At 44.0% G+C, this 10,163-nt stretch overlaps 1 pseudogene; it reads left to right on the top strand.

The window, feature by feature from the left end:
* Positions 1–9,180: 9,180 nt before the first annotated feature.
* On the top strand, positions 9,181–9,359 carry LOC126509137 (40S ribosomal protein S29-like; annotated as a pseudogene).
* The last annotated feature ends 804 nt before the right edge of the window (positions 9,360–10,163 follow it).

Genomic DNA, 10,163 nt, shown 5'->3' on the forward strand with positions numbered 1-10,163 from the left:
AGAATTATTGGCACCGTTTCAACCTCCTCTAAGACCTTGAAGACATGAACAAAACCAACTGAATGCCTTGACTTAAAGAAGTTATCAGGCTAGCTCAAGCATGGTTATAAATGAATTTGTCTAGGATACTCTTATGGGTCCATGTTTTTTTAGATCAGTAATTCCTTCAAAGCAAGACTCCAAAAATAAAATTGGAAGTTGTCCTATAAACAGCCATTGTCTTGACACATATGACTTTGCCTGCTTATGATGCTTGATCTGTGTCTTCCCCATCGACTTGAGCAAGCCATTGCACTCTTTGTGAGCTTTCTTTTGCTTGTCTGTATAAAGGAAAGTGTATATCTTTCCCCCATCGGGACCTTGGGTGAGGATATGTGTGATCATGTAAATGAAATTCGCAGCACAGGGTACCTGTGAAACGCAAACTCTTACACATGAGGATTCAGATGCTCTTAGGATGTCTAAAAATGCCTGGCAAGCGTGTTCCACAGAGCAAGTCCTTTGTTAACGATGTGCCTTTTCTCATTAAAAAAGAAAAAGGCATTGGAGACTACTTTAATGGCCTCCATTATCAGGCGAGAAGGATTCCAGAAAGTTCCGAAACCATCTGAGTGAAGAGCTAAGTGGTGAATATTCAAAAGTTCACCATTCCAATATAGATAGAATTCTTCTTTTTTTTTTTTTTTTTTTTTTTTTTTGACAGTGACACGGGTCATTCTTGAATTTCCCAAGAATGCCCTTTTATTGTGTTTAGGGGCAGATTATATAGAGATAGCCGTGTCCCAGCCAAACCCACCAGAAACCACTCTCCTGCCATCAGGAACTTCTGAAGGTCTCATGCTCAGAGCAGCTGTAGGCACTCAGATCAGGGGATTACAAGAAATTCAGGATCCGGGGTCTCACTGATCTTAACAATTTTGTTTGTTTCTTGAGATGCAGTTTCTCTATGTAGCTTTGACTGTCCTGGAACTTTCTTTGTAGACCAGGAGAGGATTTGGAAGAATTGATCAAGATCTAACCTGAAAGTCTCAATTCTGTAGATAGAATTCTTGACTGCTCTTCATTTGAAAACTTCAGTTCTGTTTGCCTTGGTGAGGGCCAGAAGCCTAAGATCCTCTTTGTTCAAAAGCTCTACAAACAGAAGTAAGATATTGGACCTTTGTGCAGCATTTGCTAAAAGCATGTACTATTTATCAGTTTTCCCCATTTATCTGTGTTGTCTGCTCTATAATAAAAGCGAGAAGCAATAGGAAGATGATAACGTAGGAATTTAAAAGAAAAAGAATGGAGTTTGTAGAAAGCCATCAGAGCCAATTCAATTAAATAATTTTCGTCTTTAAAACCCAGATATATATCAAAATACAATTTCCTAACCTTGACTTTCTTAACTCTTTGTCAGAAATTTAATAATGATGCTCATAATATATTAATAAAACCTTAAAGTATATCTGCTGTGCAGCAGGTTTCCTGGGTGTTTTCATATAAATTTCCTAGCCATCTCCTAGAGATGTTTACCTCTAAATGGTACTGAGGAGATCAAACTATTGTTTTCCAGGTTTCTTCACCTATTTTTTTCTATTTTCCTAATCATAACAGACACAGTCAACTTAAACATTCTTAGAAAGTTCTTGGCACTGTGATTTGGTTCCTTTCTTGGGCTCTTGTGTCTCTAGCATTTATTTATTTATGGATTATATGAAACAGTGAATTGAATACTGATCATCCAATTTTCCTTCTATTTTCAAATTTACATTCAACACAAAATATGAAGTGATTTATGTTCACAAGAACAAATAAACAAGCTGGGCAGTGGTGGTGCACGCCTTTAATCCCAGCACTCAGGAGGCAGAGGCAGGCGGATCTCTGGGAGTTCGAGGCCAGCCTGGTCTACAAGAGCTAGTTCCCAGACAGGCACCAATGCTACAGAGAAGCCCTATCTCAAAAAAAAAAAATGGATAAACAGAAAACCTCACTTCTCTAGAGTGCTCCTATAAGAACCTATCACGGCAGCCCCCTTCCCTGACCCTGAGGATTTTATTTATTATACACAAAGGAAACTCTCCTCTTTGGTTCCATTCATACCCCCATTGACCTAATACTTCATCATTTGACAGGAGCATGGGAATTGGCCAAGAAGAACAGAGATGATGTTGAAATCCACTTCATCCCTGTTCCACATATGAAACCCCCCAGACCCACAAGCAGGAGAGAGGTAAGCCCACAGAAGAAGAGGAGGAGGAAGAGGAAAGGGAGAACATGAAGGACGGGAAGATTCACCTCACCAGGAAAGAGTCTGCCATTGCAGTGACGATGGACAACTGAAGCGAAGGTATCAGGAAGATATTATGTAAATTACCAAGACAGCCAAGCCATGCTCTGGTGGTTAGCGCATCTTAGCGCGTCTGAAAGCCATGTGGTAGTCCCCAGACACCAATGAGCCTTGTTATTTTTCTTCCCTCCAACCACCCTTGGGGTGGATTCTTTCTGATCCTGGTCCCTGAGAAAAAAAATCAAGAAATAGTATGTCCCTTCCCAACTCTCATGTGCTGACTCCCTCAGCCAAGGAAGCAGGGAGCAGGGATGTGGCATGTCTTTCCACAGCATCCTCCCCCCGCCCTGGATGCTGAACAGACATCTTCACACTGCCTTTTGTTTAGATCAGTGGAGCGTTTGACTTTATCAAGCGCCTTGATTGTGCCTCCGTTTCAAGGACATCACTTAAAGCAGCGATTGGCGGTGCAGCAGAAGGACAAGGCTCTGCACCCATAAGATCACAGACAATATCTCTGTAGCTCTGCCCCTTTACAGCTGTGCATGCTCACATATGGAAATTTTACAGCAGCTGTGTGCTCCCTGGGGGCTGAGAACAGACCTGTGGCATTCCGTTATCAGTGAGAGGGTTTTAGGGGCTCAGAACCCATGGTCAGTCTCAACCAATTTGCACTTTGGAGTCTCTGACAGATAATAACGAAGATGCCTCAGGGAATGCTGGTGACTAGCCGAGTTTCATGGATTTCCTTACTCATTCCTTAGTGTAAACAAACAAACAAAAACTTTTTTTGCCATTTAGTATATGCTAGGCTCTCTACGTTTTCTCTTCCCAACAGTGAAGAGAAATGGTTGGGCCTCTGAGAAATCCTAGATCTAAGAAGAAAGTGTTGATGGGGCCAAACCAGCCCTTGCCTTAGCAGAGGTTCAGGATCATTGGAAGAGGGCTTTTTCCCATGGGGGAGATGGACATCTGTCCTTACCTCCTTTCCACCTATCAGTCTTCAGTAGGAAATGATGGTGCCTGACACCCTTGACTCTGCCCTGGGTGTCTGGGTTAGTGCTGGGTGCCTGGGCTAATAAGACTGGGTGTTTAGAAGCATTTATCAGCCTGATAACATATTTATCGAACTGAGAAATGCAAATCCATTCTCCTTACCCTTCACTGTTTAGCAGGTGGAGCACTGAAGACCCGTGCATATGCCATTGCTCCTAAACTCTATTGCCACCTTGCCTAGCAGGTCCCACAATCTGCCCTGTTACGCAGTGGAGGACTCTGGGGCCCAGCTTACATGGTCAGAGCAGGGATGTAGCCAAGACAGAAGGGTGAATATACTCTTTCCTAACATCCCAGGTCTCAACTGTGGTAACAACCTCATATTCTTTGTTTCCCTGGTTGATATTTGTTAATCTAATCTGATACCAATTTCTATTTATCCCAGTTAGCTATAATCATGGCACAGAAACAGTTATCTTTAAAGTGAAAGAGATTCAGAGTTTTTTTCATTTTTAACCTGTATATTTCTTGAATACGTCAACGATGGGCTCGGATAAAAAGATGAAAGAATTCAAATCCACTCAGGCAAGAAGCTGAGGGACTAAAGCTGGTCAGGGGTTGTGTCCAAAGAAATGGCTCCGCAAACAGCCTAGGGAATCATGGCGGCAGAGTGGCGCGCTCTTTTCATAGACCTTGACGGAGAGCAACACACCTAACAAAATTATGAAGCCCAGAGAGGGTCAGGAGGCTTGAGACCATCATCGCTGTCACCGCCAGAAAAGAGTTAATCAATACTGCCTACAATTGACAGGACGCTAAAGAGAAAACACGACTCCAACATTTTCCTATTTGAAGAGATTTACCCCAAGGAAATAACCTGAAAACAAATCCAAGGTAAGTTCACACAGATTTTTATTGAAGGGTTATTTGTAATAAAACAAAGGGAAAGGGGGGAACCCATAGCAGTCAATCACAGAGAACAGAATAATTAAATTCTGTTAGAGTATAAATGATAATTATTGAAACAGTTGCAACATGGAAATGACAACGATGCTAATGTAAGATGAGCAAACGGAACTCTAACGACAGCTCCCACATCTTTGAAACCATGAGGCAATCGTGCACATAGGAACACGTTTGAAAAGTGTGCATGCATACACACACATACACACACACACACACACACACTCACAACCCAAGTCACCAGTGGCAGTCTGGAACTTCTCTGTACTTTTGCTTCTGCTTTTTTTTTTTTTTTTTTTTTTTTTTTTTTTTTTGGCCTGGGTTGAGCCAGATGGCACAGACACTCACAGCTCAGAGTGGTTCCCCACAGGGATGGACTCATGGTGTTAGCTTGGGTATTTTCCCCGTATGTCATTCCTCTTCTGTTCACTCCTTGGTAATCATGGAACCCAATTGCTTTCTGACATTGCTCTGAACATTTTTTGAGACCCCTGTTTAAGAAGGACCTGTTTTCCCTTCGGCAAATTTGATGTGTTGTTTCCCATTGCAGAACAATTATTTTGAGGAAATCACCTTATGACCTCAGAGTTCTCTACCCAGCATTAAATACTATTGTACGTAAGCACATCATATAAGCACATAAATATTAAATTTCACAATCACAGACTTCAGGTGGGAACTCCGGGGAGATTGTTATTTTAATTTCATTTGCACTGATGATACAGACGCCACTTCTTGGAAAATCAAAAATAGACATTTCAGGAATGTGAAAGAGACAAGCCCTGACATTTAATCTGGTCCCATCATCTTCCAGGTAGTAAAGAGACTGAGGAGGTTAAATGGTGTGCCTAAACCGACATACTGTGACGGCAGGTTGAGAGCTCACCTTGTAAAGCTTCAAATGTTCTTGTCACATTTGTTTGGTAGAGGGAGGGATCCTTAAAATTGGATGTCCTTAGCAGCTAATCAATTCAGCAGCAGTAGAACGGAAGTGCGTCCCCAGCAGTAGGCACAGATAATGCCAGAAGAGTGAGGGCCTTTGGGATGGGCTATCACACAATGGTGGAAAAGTCAAACATGCTTTGGTGGAAAAAAGCAAGGGTCCAGTTGAGCATGAACATTCTGAACCAAGATGATAACAGTGGACTCCCACCTCCACCCCCACCTCCACCCCCACCAACCAGCAGCTGACTGTCTTCCAGGAAACCAGGAGGCACAGGCCATCCTCCTACACAGGCATTTGTGGTCCGGTAATCCAGCCAGTTCGGTCTCTCTCTTGGCTGCAGTAGGTGATGGTGTAAAACCTGAGGCCTGTAATACATGGAGTGGGAGGCCCAGTCTGGCTCTCAGATAGCCAAGACTAGAGGCAATGGAAGACAATGCAAAATCGATGGTCTGTGGTCAAACAGCCCAACAAAAGCCAGTCGCCAGCCCTGACATGATTCAACATATAAAGCTTATGCAGGTATAAAAGCTAGGGAGTGTGGACATACAGAAACATGTGCATTAATGTCTCGAATGAGCTGAAGCCAGCTGGCCAGTAAGGCTCACAAAATCTGTGAGCTCAGAGTTCATTTAAACTCTGTGTCATTATATAAGGGGAAGAACGATTGAGGAAGATACCCAATATCAGCCTCTGGCATCCACAAAATACACACACACACATGCACACACACACACACACACATACACACACAGAGACAGACAGACAGACACACACACACATTCAACATACACACAACACACATTCATATACACATGTCCACACCTGAGTATACACACACAAAAACACACAGACAACACACACACAGAGACACATACAGACAGACACACACACACACCACACACCACGCACACATACATACACAGACAGAACACACACACATATAACGCACACAACATACATTCACACACACACATACACATACCAATTAAGACCTATTAAAACTGAAAACTAGTGAAATACCCTACAACAGTAGGTCTATACCTCAGCATCCAACCAGAATTCTGGACTTCTGAGTTCATCAACCTTTGTCCTCACCCATCTCAAAATTTTAAAAATGATAGTAACTGTTACCTTTCTATAGAAGCTGACTGCAGAACTGCTACTTCTAAGTGTCCTAGGTGGATGGTGTTATGTGTATGTCAACACAGGCGTCATAAAATTTAAAAAGCACACACGTGAGGAAAGGGCATAGAAAATAAATCCACCTGCTAGGACCCAAACGCATGTCGGAGTTGCACTGAGTATAAAATATTAACCTTATTGCCGACTTTTATTTTAATAAGAATCTCTTGGACTAAATAATAGGAACCAAATACAGCAATATAGTTTCCAACAGTGCTGTGGGCACCCCCCTGGGACTATGGGGGGGACTCGGCGAGTGACACTTGTACAGGTTTAAATTTGAAATTGCATTTAATTTGTGTGTCCTATTACTTAGCTGAAAACACGCACCTCGGAGGCAAATGCAGACAGAAATGGGCATCAAGCTAAAAATATTTGAGAGGCAATAATTTGCCTTAATGGCATCCACACCTAGATGGGGAAAGTAATGAAGTCTCTCAAGGGAGCTGTTTCTTTGGCTTAATTTGTTTTCACGCTGTTAGCGAGTTGTCAACCTCAGAACTTTGCTGAGCAACTGCTCATGAACCTGTCTTTTGTTTCGGCTTCAGGTAAGCCCACTCTAGCTTCATGCCCTTTCTTCCATTTTGTCAAATTCTACAACCCCTTCCGATGGCATAGGAGGCATTGTTCTAGAACTAGAGAGATGGACCGAAGAGAACAAAGGGCCCGTTAGTGGCTGTCCACATTTGCCTTACCCACATCATCTTTCCTCCGTCTTTTCCACCTGCCATCCAGGTGGACTGAAGAAAGAGCTGGAGTCCCACAGCCTGCAGGTGGCAACACGGTCACCCCAAGACATCTGCGGTGAGTAAAGAATGGGGAGTGGTTGGGTTAGGAAAAGATATGTATTCTTACAAAATTATAAGAGTTCAAGGCTAGGAGAGTGAATTCTACAATCAAGTGTAAAGAACAAATCACAGATGACGAACCTCAAGTCCTACACAGAAGGGAATAGGAGTGAAGAGAATGTGGGAGGCCTACAGGCCACAGATCACATGGATGCACAGTGGTCTCCACAAATGCCCCTCACAGGAAGTGATGGAGGACACCCAAACCCAGTGCACAAACTGCTTAGAAATTTATTGATCCCAACCCAAGAGTACTCTAGTCTGCTGGCACATCCAACCACACTACCTTACTGTGTGGCTCTCCAGACTGACCCCTCTTAGATGGTCAAGACTCATTCTGCAGAATTCATCCAGAACCCTTCAGGTTACACTGTGAGAAGTAAGAAGAAACTGGATGAACACAAAATCTCAACAGCATCTAGCCATGTGTAGCAGGGACCTGAGTCAGACAGAGGGCCTGGACCACCAGAGTCCTACCAATAGGCTCAGCATGGGCTTTAAGCCATGAACGGGGAAGAAAACAAATCCAAAGATCAGATAATGGAGCTGATGGAGTGTGCATTCCATGATCTCATACACATGAATTGAGTTAAAGATGCAAAAACGTCTGTCCACGGTGGGAGACACCCTCCATGGTACATATCCAGGATATACATATACACGATACAGGATGGGTATCACACACAGGCACTCTGCTCAGTAAATATGGATTCTGGGCTTTCTTCCTCATTGAAACTTGAGGCTCATTGTCCATATACTGTCCTCTTTCCCATGATGCAAATCATGGTTTCCTGCCTTCTCAGCCCTCATCCTCCATGACACCTATGACATTTAACAATATGCATGACAAAACTATAAATTACCTCATCACTCACCTTGCATGGAGCACGTGACTTGCATGGAATCAGAAATGCCATGGCATCCCTGGGGCCTGATCACAAACTGATTCTGGCCTATGTGCTGGAGGTGGAATCTGGATTCCAGTATGGTCTGTTGTTTGTCCCTTTAGTTACTTGGTCATGGGAGGTGTGTAGTATGTGAGAACACCGGGGTTCACAACTCTTGGGAGGTGGGGTTGTACTGAGACCTTTGTTTTCAGCTGATTTATAAATACCTAACCCTGGGCCAGAGACAATACTGCATCATGGGTAAATACAGACCTTAGCTGTATTTCACAGCAGAAATCTGTCATTCTCAGGACCAAGACAGACTTCCCTCCCCATACCCCTTTGTGTGTGTGTGTGTGTGTGTGTGCATGTGTGTGTATGTGCATGTGTGTGTGTGTGTGTGTGCTGCACACATGGGTGTGGAGATCAGAGGAAAACCTTGTTTTTCAGTTCTCACTCCCATCTATTTCAATCTGTGTGCTATTCTTCTCGGCCATGTATGTCAGCCTAGTTGTCCCGTGAGCTCTGAAGATTCTCATGTCTTCCCCGGCACATCTCACTGTAAGAGCTCTGGGATTACACATGCACAGGACCAAAACTTGGAGAGGGAATTGGTTCCTCCATTTTACACTTCCAGGTCACAGTCCATACTTGAGGGAAGTCAGGGCAGAAATTCTAGCAGAAACCATGGAAGAAGGGTGCTTACCATCTTGCTTTCTGGATTATGCTTTCTTACGTAGCCCAGCCCCCCCCCCCCCCCCCCCCCCCCCCCCCCCCCCCCCCCGCCTAGGGATGGCGCACCTATAGTGGGATGGGCCCTTCCATGGCTCTCAAGGCTATGCCCTACATTCATGTCCACAGGAAAATCTGATGATCAGTTGAGTTTCCCTCTTCCCAGGTGACGCTAGGTTATATCAAGTTGACAATAAAAATTAAGCAGGATGTGTGGATTTGGAGGATTTAAACTCAAATCCCCATGCTTCTATGACAAATACTCATCTCGCTAAGCCATGGTTCTAGCCTCTACTTCATTCCTCTTCTTAAAAACTTCCTTTTTGCCCCTTTTGCTCGTCAACCATCTTAGGCAGCATGGGTCACCAGAAGCTCTATTGGGGTCACCCATGGAAGTCCAGCCAGGGTTCTCGCTCCTGCTTTGTCTCTGTGTCTGCTCTAACCATCAAAGTCTAATCTGGAAATATGGGCTGAACATGTGTTGTCAGTGTTTCCATCAGGATATGAAGGACATAGGCCTCATTAAGTTGGACTAAGTGACCTTGAATGGACTTTTCAAGACTGTCTACCCAGTGAAACAGATCGTGTTAGTCTTTGTACATAAAGAAAAAAAAAAAAAAAAAAAAAAAAAGTAAAGACCTCTAAACAAAGAAAAAGAAAAAGAAAAACCATTTCCCTTTTATCTTTTTCAATCAAGCCACCTCCCTTCCTAAGAATGACCCCAGTGTTGTTGCTCCAGCGATAGGAGCCAATGCCATGGGAGAGGAGAGTTACTAGGTCTGTGGCCAAGGTGCTGGCGACTGAGTGGTGTGGCACAAACTGACATCTGAAGAATCAGAGACTTTGTCTGCCCTGGGGACACTATCCCAATGCTGCCTGCTTCAGTGTGTGCCATATATACACACTGCAGCTATAACACTTGCAATCCATGTGCGAGAGGGTGGCATCTACCACCCTAGACAGTGAGGAAGTGGATTGTGCCCACCATGTATGGATGGAAGATGCCTCTCTGTCTGTGGTCTGCACTGGGTTTGTTTCAGGTGAAGGCTCCTAGCCACCATCAACAGCACCAAAGCTGCAATGTATTGCCGTTGACGGTGCCACCATGGCGGCACACACTGAAACAGTGTCACGCACACACTCCTCCGCAAGCTCCTGGACCCATCTGGGGTGTCCACAGCAAAGTCTGAAGGAGTAAACAGATGTTTCCTTTCCAGTTAACTGACAAATATTCCCAGGTGGAATCAAAGCTCATTTCAGCTCCGTGGGGACATAGAGGAGGAGGGAGGGGGTCCAGCCGAGAAGGCAGGACAGTTTCACATCTCGTTGTGACAGATCTC

This window comes from Alexandromys fortis, unplaced genomic scaffold (genome assembly GCF_014885135.2).
Source record: "Alexandromys fortis isolate MF-2015 unplaced genomic scaffold, M_Fortis_MF-2015_v1.1 scaffold_91, whole genome shotgun sequence".
In the NCBI taxonomy this organism is placed as follows: domain Eukaryota; kingdom Metazoa; phylum Chordata; class Mammalia; order Rodentia; family Cricetidae; genus Alexandromys; species Alexandromys fortis.